Source organism: Oryzias latipes, chromosome 2, assembly GCF_002234675.1.
Source record: "Oryzias latipes chromosome 2, ASM223467v1".
Taxonomy (NCBI): Eukaryota; Metazoa; Chordata; class Actinopteri; order Beloniformes; family Adrianichthyidae; genus Oryzias; species Oryzias latipes.
In genome coordinates this window covers 8,734,012-8,746,251 of record NC_019860.2, presented here as the reverse complement: position 1 = coordinate 8,746,251, position 12,240 = coordinate 8,734,012, and the positions used below count along the sequence as shown (strand labels likewise).

The 12,240-nt window shown below is 40.8% G+C and overlaps 4 protein-coding genes across 9 annotated transcripts in view; 2 read left to right on the top strand and 2 right to left on the bottom strand.

Moving 5' to 3' along the window:
* Positions 1–12,240, top strand: part of LOC110013798 (gastrula zinc finger protein XlCGF28.1) — a 989,290-nt gene that overhangs the window by 306,561 nt on the left and 670,489 nt on the right. The window lies entirely within an intron of this gene.
* LOC101169839 (NLR family CARD domain-containing protein 3) overlaps positions 1–12,240 on the bottom strand; it is a 1,010,604-nt gene that overhangs the window by 459,170 nt on the left and 539,194 nt on the right. The window lies entirely within an intron of this gene.
* LOC105355408 (NACHT, LRR and PYD domains-containing protein 12-like) overlaps positions 1–12,240 on the top strand; it is a 768,227-nt gene that overhangs the window by 530,548 nt on the left and 225,439 nt on the right. The window lies entirely within an intron of this gene.
* LOC111948683 (zinc finger protein 239-like) overlaps positions 1–12,240 on the bottom strand; it is a 65,348-nt gene that overhangs the window by 4,611 nt on the left and 48,497 nt on the right. The window contains exon 2 of one of the 3 annotated variants that reach the window (XM_023962788.1): positions 8,422–8,436. The gene's annotated coding sequence lies outside the window, so the exon portion shown is untranslated. The other 2 variants (XM_023962804.1, XM_023962794.1) reach the window with 2 other exon arrangements.

Sequence of the window (12,240 nt, the reverse complement as noted above, 5' to 3'; positions counted from 1 at the left end):
TGTGTTGTGTTGTGAGTTAATGTGTTGTGTGTAAAGTTAATGTGTTGTGTGTTAAGTTAATGTGTTGTGTGTAAAGTTAATGTGTTGTGTGTTAAGTTAATGTGTTGTGTGTTAAGTTAATGTGTTGTGGGTAAAGTTAATGTGTTGTGTGTTAAGTTAATGTGTTGTGGGTAAAGTTAATGTGTTGTGGGTAAAGTTAATGTGTTGTGGGTAAAGTTAATGTGTTGTGGGTAAAGTTAATGTGTTGTGTTGTGACCCTTCTGGGCCACCGTAACCAAGGGACCGTCAACAAAGTACGTACCCTGTGAAACAGCATTCTGTAAAAATCAGTGAACTTTTAAAAAGTGAATACATGTCTATACTAAGACTCGTTAGCATAGTCATGCTACATTATTATTATTATACTAAATTTTGTTTGAAAGTCAACCTCTATTTTATTGCTTATAGTTTTTAAAATTTAATAGAGATATGAATCATAACATAAATGCAAAATAGCTCTGAAAATACTAAAGTGTCTGTCACCAAACCTCCTGTACTGACTAATTATGACCTCATTGTCCTACTGCAATAAAGATTTTGTCATAATTCACGTTGTTTATTGTTAGGAATTTTTCATAATTAAATATTGATCAGATTTGGTCAAAAATGCTCAATGGCTTTGAAGATGCTGTAGTTACTGACACAAAACCTCCTGTACTGACTAATCATGACCTTATTTTCCTACTATAATAAAGATTATGCAAAAAAATTCTAGCATCTTCAGAGCTATTGAGGATTTTTGACCAAATCTGATCCATTTGTAATTAGGAAAAATTCCTATAAATAAACAAAGTGAACTATTCACATTCTTTATTTTAGTATGCCAATAAAGTCATGTCAAGTTACTGATAACTTTAGTCATGATTCATATCTATTCAAATTTGAAAAGTATATGCAACAAGATAAAATAAAGATGGACTTTCCTGCAAAATATGTATTGTAACAAGAATATGCTTTATAATAATTTTATGAATTTTTTTGTTATTGATTTTTACACAGTGGTGTTTCACAGTTCACAGAGGTTGCACTTTGTTGACGGTCCCTTGACAGCCGGCTGCTGCATGTCTGCATTCACAGCTTAAAGCGAACAATTCTGATTATAAAGCAAAAAAAAAAAAAAAACGATCTTTTTTCTTCAGAAATGCATTTGTGGTTCACTCTCTGTGTTAATACAAAAGGATTGAGATACTTGCTGACACATTTGAACGTTGATCAGAAGAGTTATTTAAGCAGGAAATCCGAATCTGTGAATATCTTTCTAACTTATCGAACCTCAGCTGCCAGAGAATTCAAAATAATGAATCCATGGTTCACAAGTGAGGACGCTGGAAAACCAACTCCGACAAGACAAGAGGACGCAGCAGCAGCTGAGTTTCCGCTGAAAAGGAAAGGACAAGCCTGTGTCCTGTGCGTCTGTTTCTTAACCAGTAATTATGAAAAAAGCACATTTCTCTGTCTTCTGCTGCAGCTAATCATACATCTGCATTACCTTTTCACCAGTACAGAGTTCCCTCATTTATTCCAGGAGTTACGTTCTGATCGGTGAAATCCACAGTCTGATTACAGACGTTTATGGCAGTAAAACTCCTCACTGCCCACTTTCTACACTTTTCTCACACAGACATGAACATTTTCACCTTTTCTCTTGTTTAAATTCTCCAAACTTCATAGAAATTAGGTCCAGGATCTTAGAATGAAAACAAAGATCTGATTGATCACAGATTTCTGATCTGAAGAGCTCCGTGATTCTGTACAGGAGACACGGCCCGGAGGAAATTGATTGACACGGTCTCCAGCCAATCAGGACACAGAGCAGGGTGCGCCGTTTAAGAAAAGTAGCATAATCGCTCTAAAAGAATGAGCTAAACCGGGAAAGATGAACTGCAATGTAGAAAGGGAAGACAGTCTTCTGTTCTGTTTGACAGAGATTTTAGAGGGATTCAGATCGGGACACAGACTGCAGAAGGGGGGAATAAAAATGTCACGTTCTATGCAGGTCTTGATGGTGTGGCCAGATTAAAAAAACAAACAAACAAAGATGGGTCTCTGATATTGCTCAGTGGGCCGGACCAAACATGGAGGCGGGCTGGATCCAGTCCCCGGGCCGTAGTGCAGAGCCCACGATACCATCGTCCATCGTGATGGTTGACTGACATCCCGATGGAGAGACACCATCGTGATGCCACGCCCCTGCCACGCTGCGAGTCGACCCCGTAAGCCGCGGTTAAATGTGCAAAATATCTTGATGGGATCAATGGTCGGATTAGAATCCAACCGTCTACATGGGCCCAGAAAAACTTTTTCAGATTCTAAAAAACATTCACATGGGTCACACTTTCAGTCGGAATAAATCATTCGCACATGCGCAGTAGTGTTTTTAAAAACCGGAAGCGAAACTTAGTTCCGCCGAGCGGCTACATACATAGATACGTCAGCTCGGTATTATACAAGATGATCTCCTAAACGTGCTTTTATTAATGTTACGGTTATTATGAAGCGCCTTTTCGCTCATCATTTTAATTTCAATCCTTTGGTCAGTGCTTTTTCTGTTGAAAAACGGAGCCGGAAGCCAGGATTAGCAGTATGCTAACACGGGCTAACAACATTAGCATGAACATAAATCCATGCGTGAAACGCTCCAATCTGCATCTTGGCTGCACGTCAGCCTTTATTTTGTCGGGACACAACTGGAAACACAAATCCACGTGATTGTTTGAATGGTTTCTAAGGACTGAGCGGCCTTTCTGCTTCGAAGCTCACACACTGCGTTAGCTAGCGCTCCGAGCTCTGCCCCGACACACTTTTACCGGGAGACCCGCTTCTCCTAAATTCCGGTTGCTCGTTCACGTAGAGCTGCGGGACGGATCACAGTCCGAAGTCTCCAACACGTAACAAAGCATCCTTACTTCCCTAAAACACAAAACTGTAAGTCTGTCTGCTCTGCTAGAGACACGGTCGCTAGCTCTACTGGTCGAATCAAACGCAGGAGCGGCCCACTTCTTTTCTTTTTGTTTATATGATTTTTTTTTAAAGTCACTTCCTTCAGTTTAGACTGGATCATCGCGGATGAGTCATTATTTGGAAAATAAAAAAAATAAAGTAATAAAAAATTAACCCCCCCCCCCCCCCGACGATATCATCGTCCATCCCGATGGTTGACTGCAAACATCGTCAACTGCCAATTTAGGGGACATCGCCGAACCCTAGTTACAATTAAACTTAAACATAAATATAATGTTGGTCTTTTTTGTTCTAAAATGTATTAAACATGCCCATTATACATTTGTTCATAAACTTCAGTTTTGCATAAACATAAAAAATAAGCCTATTTAGGTATAAATTACAGTTTCGAAAGATTGTCATTTTATTTAGTTTTGGTGAAAGTTACATGAAGTTGCATTTAAATCAACTAAAGGGAAAAAAGTACCTGGACAAAAATTTTCAACTAAATTAGTTAAAAATTATCATTGAAAAGCATTGTGACTTTTAGGAAAAACAGCTGCAAATTCAAATTTTTGTGCCTCAATTATTACAAAATATACACTTGAGGTCTGGGATACAGACTACAGCGCTTCTCTTTTTTTTTTTTGGTTTGTGCTGTGCAGGATTGTGGTCGAGGAATGAGGTATACCTTGGCTCCGAAAAGGTTGAGAACTGCTGAAAACAAGCATTTCTGGGTTGTCCCACATTCATACCATAGTAGGCCTACACAATAAATCGCAAATTTATTGTTATCACGATGTCAAGCTGTGCAATATGCATATCACAAAAGACAGCAAAAATGGTTACTTTAAATGTGCTTAAACAATCTTATGGCAGTTTGACGTATTTAGCTAATCAAAAATCAATTTATGCATTGGCCCATCAGATAAAGCCTTTTTATGTTAAGATGCTCGCCTCCCACGTAGACTAGTTTCATTTGGAGTATAATTTAAGTTATGTTGCCTCTTATTTGAATTAAACTGCAGTGAAATGGAAATTATGTTTGTGGTTGTTTTGCTATTTGTTTATGTACCATCATCGCAATATTGATCACTAATATAGCATATCGCGGATTTTCCTCATTGCCTGATACCATAGACGGAGTATCTCTGACGTCACCCATTGATTTCTAAAGTCCCCTACTTGAAGCCTAAAATGTCAGCTCACGGTTGATTTAACTCCGCCTAACATTGAACGTTCCAAATATGGGGAAAAGAGGCAGGACCAAATCAAGTCTTTTTTTTCCGGTCCGACCAGACTAGCTCTAACCGCTTTAGCTAAAGTCTCCAGCAAGGCAATGCAGCGGTGGACTAATATTTACAATATGAATCTTTATCGGTAGGTACTTTTACTTAGATCATGTAAAGTTTTTAAAATACAGCTTTGCTAGTGACATAAAAAACATTTTTTTCCGTGTTACATGTTTTTACGAACAGGCCCTTTGAAAATGTGTCAGAATTCAGAGCGCAGTTGTAGCGCACCTGTGATTTGCGCCAGCAGATTGGAGCACACGCAGAAGCACATTTGAGCAGTTGGAATCACAAATTTGAAGTTGTAACTCTAAATGAACACATGCAAATGGGAATTTGTCAGTTCACAGCAGAAGATTTTTACACACAGATGCAGATTTTTGGTGTGCACGTTTTCACATTCTATATTACAAGTTCTCAGATCAATTCTACAAGTGCGTTCTTTTTGGAGCATATTTACCTTCATAGAAAAAGCCTCCATCCTCCTGTGCAAGGGAGGGACAGCCCATTAAACATTATGGGGGAGTGTCAGATTCTTAATAAACTGCTTGCCATGTTTCAGTACTTGTATTTGTAATGTTTACAGATAATGTTAATTTAAATACACACAACCATGAGCATAAAAGACAATTGCGTAACTACAACAGCCCAAAAGGACTCCGTGCAGACACTGAAGTCGCAAGTATATGCAGGAGGAAGCCCTCCATCTGCACTCTCATCTGCATGCCAGGTGGCGGGGATCATGCTCGATTCCCTCTTCTGTCAAAATGGCAAAAAATGATTTGTCTGTATGCTCTACGATCACTCCATCGGAGCGTATATTCAGTGTGGCTGGCAACATCATCACCCCGCTAAGGTCTTTGCTGAAACCTGTTGGTGTTCCATGTTGGTGTTCCTGTCATGCAACATGAAGCTAAACAAATAAAAGCTGCAGCAGCACGACTCATTTAAGCAGCAAGCGTTCAATTTTAGCTTTATTTTGCACTTTAAAAAGTTTGTTAATGTTTACCTTTATAGTTAGCTATTAGTTAGTTGTTGTTACTGTTAAATACTGCGTTCTTATTACAGTAATCCCCCCGTATTAGAGGGGGTTACGTTCCTCACCCCCCCGCGAATAACGAAAAACCGCGAATAATTGACGCTGTTTTTAAAACTCCCAGAGTCAGAACCTTTTTCTGCCGTTTGGGTTCATTTCCAGAAGCTGGAGATGATACAGGGCTTTTATTGGCTTTTATTAACCTTGTCAGAATGGTTACAGCTCGAACAAAAATAGCGCAGCCTGCTCATACACTCAGCCGGAGGAGAACGTTCAGCCAACGTGCACCCAGGTATGCCCCGCCCCCTCTAATCCACCAGTCACCAGCCCACCGCTGATTGACATACGCTGTGGTCCAGCAACTAGCAGAAAGAGGGGGGCGCCACCTGCCCGCAGCTCTGTCCAACTCTGGGTCATTATTACAGTACAGAGTAAATCGTTTTTTAAAATTCGCTAAATGAGCGGTTCTGCGTTTCACGCTTGTGACGTCACCTGTGGCCACCCGCGAATGGGCGGGGCACGAAAATTAAACCGCGAATGGGCGGGGGATTACTGTATTCATTTCCATTGTATTTATTTCCATTACAAGCTCCGTGCGTTCTTGAGTGCACGACGCGGCCACCCACTGGAGGATTTTGTGTTGAGGGGGTGGTAGTGGCAAGAGTCCCGACACAGCGACTCTTGCTGCTTCATCACCGTGGTGATCAAAAATCCCACACCGTCACAGCCCCTTCCAGCGAGACACTGGGCTTTCAGCACCGCCCCCAGGCTAAAACACACACCCACTTTCTCCGCAGAACTAGTGTTGGTCGGAAAAAAGGCCTTCATTTTATGTAATAATAATGGACGGACGGACGCAAAGAATGACAGAAACGAACAACTGCAGAGCAACGGTTTACCGGAATCAACAGAAGCAGTCATCGCTCCACTAGAACCTGGATCCCAATGTTTTGGAAGAACTGTTCTCTCCTTTGTTGAAGTTAATGATGGGTAGAGGAGGCCTTGTGAAGCGTTTCCGCACATTGCCCAAGCTGTATTGATATTGCGTCACGCTGTGTCACTTAATACTGCCTCCTGCTGGACCAAAAACATCACTGCCGGGAGCCAATGGAAGAATTTCTGTAGCATAATTGAAAAAGAAAAAGCCGTTTGGCAGATTGCTTTTTCTTTTTAATTTTGAGTCAACAAACGCAGCTTCGGTTTGAAAATGAAAAAGCATTTCTGGTATTGACTTTAATTTTTAATAATGCTACAGAAATGCTTCCATAGGAACCAAGTTAAGAAACTTCACCAATAAACTGTTTAAGTAAACTAAACACAATATTTGTGATTGTAGTTTTCATTCTCATGTCTCGCTCTATAAGGCTACGTTCACACCGCAGGCTGAAACGACCCAATTCCGAGTTTTTTTGCCCCTATGCGACCTGCATCTGATCTTTTAATGACAGTCTTAACGACACAGATCTGATATTTTCAAATGTGACCCAGGCTTTGGGTATGTGGTCCTGAATCCGATACGTATCTGATCTTTTGAAATGCGACCTCCGTCTGAACGGCCAGGCCATGGTGGACGATGCTGCTGTGACCAGTCAGTGGAAGGGAAACAAGGTCACCGATTTCATTCATATTTGGGGTGACCACCCTATTCAGTTCAAAGTTAAGGTCTTTGGAAAAAGTTCCAGCGAAATGGGCGAGCGTGGTGTTGAACCTTTCCCGTGATGACTTTTTTTTCCCTTTCCGACCATGGTCAGAAGCGCAGAGGTGAGCTTCTCCAGGGCCGAAGGCAAATCCCCCTTCGGGGTTCACTTCCCCATTCAGACCCTTAGATTCTCCAGAGCGGGTTAATCAAGAGTCAATAGCATTTATTCTGGAAGTAGCCTTCCGTTATTGCCGTTCTCCTTTCTCCTTAACACACAACATGAATGCACGCCCCCACTGCCCCTCTCTTTCCCTATTGTGCTGTACGCGCGCTCTCCTCTCTCTTACACACACATGCGCGCACGGCCCAAGCACCTACACCTTTCTACCTTTATCTCATCATTGATAGCCAAGCACCGGTCTACTTAAAAGACCTTTTGCAGACATAAGGCCCGTACACACCGGGACGAATATTCGCCAGGCGTTATTCGCCAGCGATTTCGCCACGTTTTTTTGTGTTCACACCCAGGCGATTTTCGCTGACGATGAGCCGAGCGAACATGCAATTTCATTCCCTGACATTAGATGGCGCTTAATGTAAAACAGAAATACTCCTGTACACAAGGTGGCGCTGCGCAACTTTACGCTTCTTGAAGTCGCTTTTCCCTCAGAAGAAGAGAGCGAGTATTTACGCGCTTGTCAGAATCATACAAAGAAAACATGAATATTTCGGGGATATTTTAGAATGTCCGTCATTATTTCTTCGCGGCTGTGTAGATGCAACTCGGCGTCTATCTTCTTCGCTGGCATGTGTGCTCAGCAAGGCAGTTTTGTGTTTGAGCGCCCCCAAGTTGTGTTTTACTGTAACTTCAGAGGCTCCAGACACGTGTGCAAAAGCGCCGTTCTCATTGGTTGAATAGATCTCGACGCGACGCGTCAAACCAAAAAGACGAACCCGATGCATTTTTTAAAAAGTGACGCTTTGACGCGTGGCGTTTTTTCGCGTCGGTGTGCACACTCACATTGGTGCCCTTTGTTTAGTCACGAGGCGTTGAACGTCGGCGAAAATCGCGGGCGAAATTCGTCCCGGTGTGAACAGGCCTATACACTCCCAGCAGGTCCCTGAGGTCATGTGACCAAAGTCAGCCTCAGATCTGCACTCAATGCTAAAGCAGCTAAAAACCTATCTTTTAAAATTTATTTTTTATAATTCTCTCTGTATTCTATGTTTTACTGAGATGCACTTTGTGATTTTTATCCTAAAAGGTGCTGTACAAATAACGTTTATTATTATTATTATTGATTTTGATGATTGACAGACATGCCGTGATTGTTTGTTACTTGCTTCAAATTCAATAAAAAAAATAAGAAAATAAAGTTAAAGTGAACATACCTTTTATTATCAAATTGTGTCTCTGGGCCCTCAGTAAGCTGTGAGCCTCAAAGTGCTTATTTCTCCTTTGTTGAAATACATACCTATATAGTTTGGACCTGCAGCTGTTGTTTCCAGGCGACATCCAGCAGTCTGCGCTGACGACAGAGCTCCTGCTCGTACTGGACGATGGTTCCTTCACAGAGTCGGAAGATTTCTTCAGCAGCAGCAGCTAGTCGCTCGCTGATCAACTCTCTCAGAGGCTGAAGTGAAGGCATGGTTCCTGCAGCTGCTCCGTTCAGCTGCAACTCCCACAAACACCACCATGATCGGCTCAACACGAGCTAACGCTGCTAGCGCCACGTGCTGTTAACTTCCGGGTCGCGTGCAGGAAACTTTATTTAACAAAAAAATAAAATAAAATAAAAAACAGCGTAAAAACTGCTTCACTGGACCATGAAATGGGTTGAACCGTTTCCAATATTTTTAAACAACAGTTTAAATTCAGGAAGATAAAAAGTAAAATAAAATATGTGGAAATAATACAATTTTGGTCAACTTTCTGAGAGATGTTATGACGTCATCACACTATAATCACTATGTTCAGATTTGACTACAAATGTTTTTATGTAAAATGTATTTAATATGTATGCTCCTCTGGCATATCTGAATTTTATTTTGTAAAATTGTGTTTTGTATTGTATTTCCTTTTTATACAATAAAGTTGGATTAAAAAAAAAAGATTTGACTACAAAACCAACTTCCAATTTTACTGTATTTAATATAAGGATGGTTCAGTGTTATAAATACATTACAAAAAATGAACACACCCAAAGCAAGTACCACTGGAACAATTTGTGCTTTTTTGTTTGATAATTAATCCCCTCCTCTAAGAAAACTTTGTATTGTAAGTATTATTATTTTTTGTATTCTATTTTTATAGATTTTAAGATACTCTATTTTCTTATCAGCAAGCTCTATTTTTGATACGTTTCTGCTACGTTTATCACTTGCTGTGGTTAAATAAGTTTGGAATGATGGTATTGGTTGTTGCGGCTGATGATCTTTTTGATTCCTTGATGTTGTGTTTTGTTCTTCAATGTTATGTTTAAACCTTGTGCTATCCTATGGAGTCAAGATGACCAGTGACGTGTTCTCCCTACCATGACAAAGGTGGATAAAGGTGGAAAGATTTCATGTAATCCATGGACACCAGTGAAGATCACAAATCATTGAAGAAAAAAGGTTCAGAGCACTGTCTAGTGGGTCAAGATGACCCCACTCGCAACGTTAAAAGTGCCTAGGATAGCACAAGGGTTAATAAAGCTAAAAAAAAAAGATTTTACTACAAAACACTTATAATTTCTCATTCAGACATCCCCTACTGTTTATTATTTTGTGTTAAAATATTGTAGTCATTGCTTTGTTTTGGATGCACTTGTCTACATGTCCTGTAAATTTGTTTGTATGCATAAAACAATAAAAGACGATGATTGAATGATTAAATTAGAAAGTTCATAAAGCATAAAATGAGATGTAACATACTAAAAGCAAATACAAAAATGAAAGATCTTTAGGAAGTAAATATTTATAACTGACATACTGTAAAGACTTTAAAGTCTTGTTTCTGTTTTCCTTTCTTTAAAACTCTTAAATAAAAACCGAGAACGATTAAAACAAATGTCTTCTGTTGTTGGAGCTACAAATATTTTAAAATAACTTTGAGGTCGAAGGCTGAAGATGAACATGAGTGAACTATTATTATACCATGGTCTGGGTGAATTCTCGATTCTGATTGGCTGCTGGGTGTGCATTAAAAAGTGATATACCACAGTGATAACGCACACCTAAAAAAGAAGTTCCGGTCACATAGCTTAAATGTTCTATATATCACTGCGCTGGCTTCTTTAAAACACCTTTTTACTTCATCATCTGGACTAAAACAAAAGATAAGGTGATTTTTCTCTCTGAACTGATGCTTTATTCAACCAATCAGCAAATATATCGCTTTCCTTTGCCACTGCAGTCGAGATCTGTGCCAGCTGACCCGGCTAAGGGGTGCGTTGTTACGTAACCATTACCACACACCGCACCACGTAACAGATAGACTGCTGTTGGTGAAATAAGCAATCCATACCAAAAAATAATAACAAGAATTAAGTGCTAAAAACTGAGTATTTATTTCTTTTGTGAGTGACCGTGGTGTAAGCGTGAGGATGTAACAAAGTAGCCAAGGAGGAGCCCACGAGCAGGAAGGACATGAAAAAAATCCTCAATGTCGCAAGGTTTAATTCCTCAAAATAACAGAACCAAAACACTAGGAAGGTTTGAAGACGCTCAGACACAGAACACAGAAAAGCGATTCCTTATGAAGGAGCTTAATTAGCAATAGATTGCAGAATGTGACTCTCCAGGGGAGGAGATGAGTTCCAGGAGGAGTCACAGGCTGCCAGACTTAACAACAAAATAAGCATTTCCTGACAGAGGAAGGTTCAGGCTTCCACGTCGTGGGTTTATTTTGTATTAATGCACACTTCGTCGGCCATTAACCCTTACATGAAAGATAGAACAAAGTAAAAATAAAATTTAAAAAATAAATACCTTAGACAAACGTGTTTAAAAGATGTGTTTTTATGATAGAGAAACATAATTTTAATCTTATGGTTTGCTTCTCTGAAGACGCTTTGTTTGTTTTATGCTTCAACATTAGAAGGATTGGGTTTGGTTAGAATTTGGAGTAAAGGTCCTGACTATCAGATGCTTTAAGTTATTATAGTGACATAAAGTCAATATATGTCACTATAATGTAAAATCTGTGATTTCGTTGATTTTTTTCCTTGGTTGGGTTGTTAAAATGCTCAAAAACTGTCTGTTTCTACAGTTCATCTTCAGTTGGTTGGGTCTTGCTCACAATCCAGCTCTCTTCTTCCACGTTCCACATATTCTCATCACCAGTTAGTTCCTGTTTCCTGGACCACCAGTTTTTTCTACCCTTGCATTGTGTGTGTTTGCTCCTGGTTTGCCTCAATGTCTGTCTTTGGATTAGCTTTTGGAAAACAGACCTAGGACCACAGAAATGCAGAAATGTGTGCTGCAGATCCCATGTTTGCCACTAGAGGGCAGCACAGCAGCGTCAGTCTTTGTCATTGTTGCTGTGTGAGCCTGAAGGAGCTTCAAAGTGAGCTGCAGGTTGGTTCAGACAAACCTCCACATTCACACACAGATGTGATCCTGAAGAAGTCTGAACAGAACATTTCAGGAGAACTCTTCAGTACAGAACATGAGCCTGCATTGTTCCTGAAACTGGGATCAGAGTTCTGCTCTCTGCTCCAACAGAACCACCTTCATGAGCTCCTGGTTTCTTCTGGATCCACCAACATTCAGACGCTCTCTGACTGAGTTCATGTCTGCACAGAAACCTTCAGGATTCTCCTCTTCCACACGTCTTTCACTCTGAAACTCTCTTCTGAATGTGGATCATCTCAGTCAGACGTTCAGCAGCATCAGAGCCGTGCATGTGCTCCTCCTCATGAGTCCTGAAGCTGCACCGTCAGCTGCAGAGCTTCAGAGCTGCTTCCTTCTCAGACTTTCCACTTTCTTTGGCTCTCTGGCTCTGATGCTGCTGCTCCAGAAAAACCAGCAGCTGCAGAAAAACTCTGCAGAGACTCTCAGAGAGAGGATGGAGGCAGCAGATGCTGCTGCAGACTGGGGGCGGAGCCTGGAGATGGCCCGATGAAGGTCAGAGCTTCATCAGGATGAAGGTGCTGCTTGGATTCTGGCTTGATCATCCATCCATCCATCCATCCATCCATCCATCCATCCATCCATCCATCCATCCATCCATCCATCCATCCATCCATCCATCCATCCATCCATCCATCCATCCCTCCGTCTTCCTCCGCTTATCCGGGACCGGGTCGCAG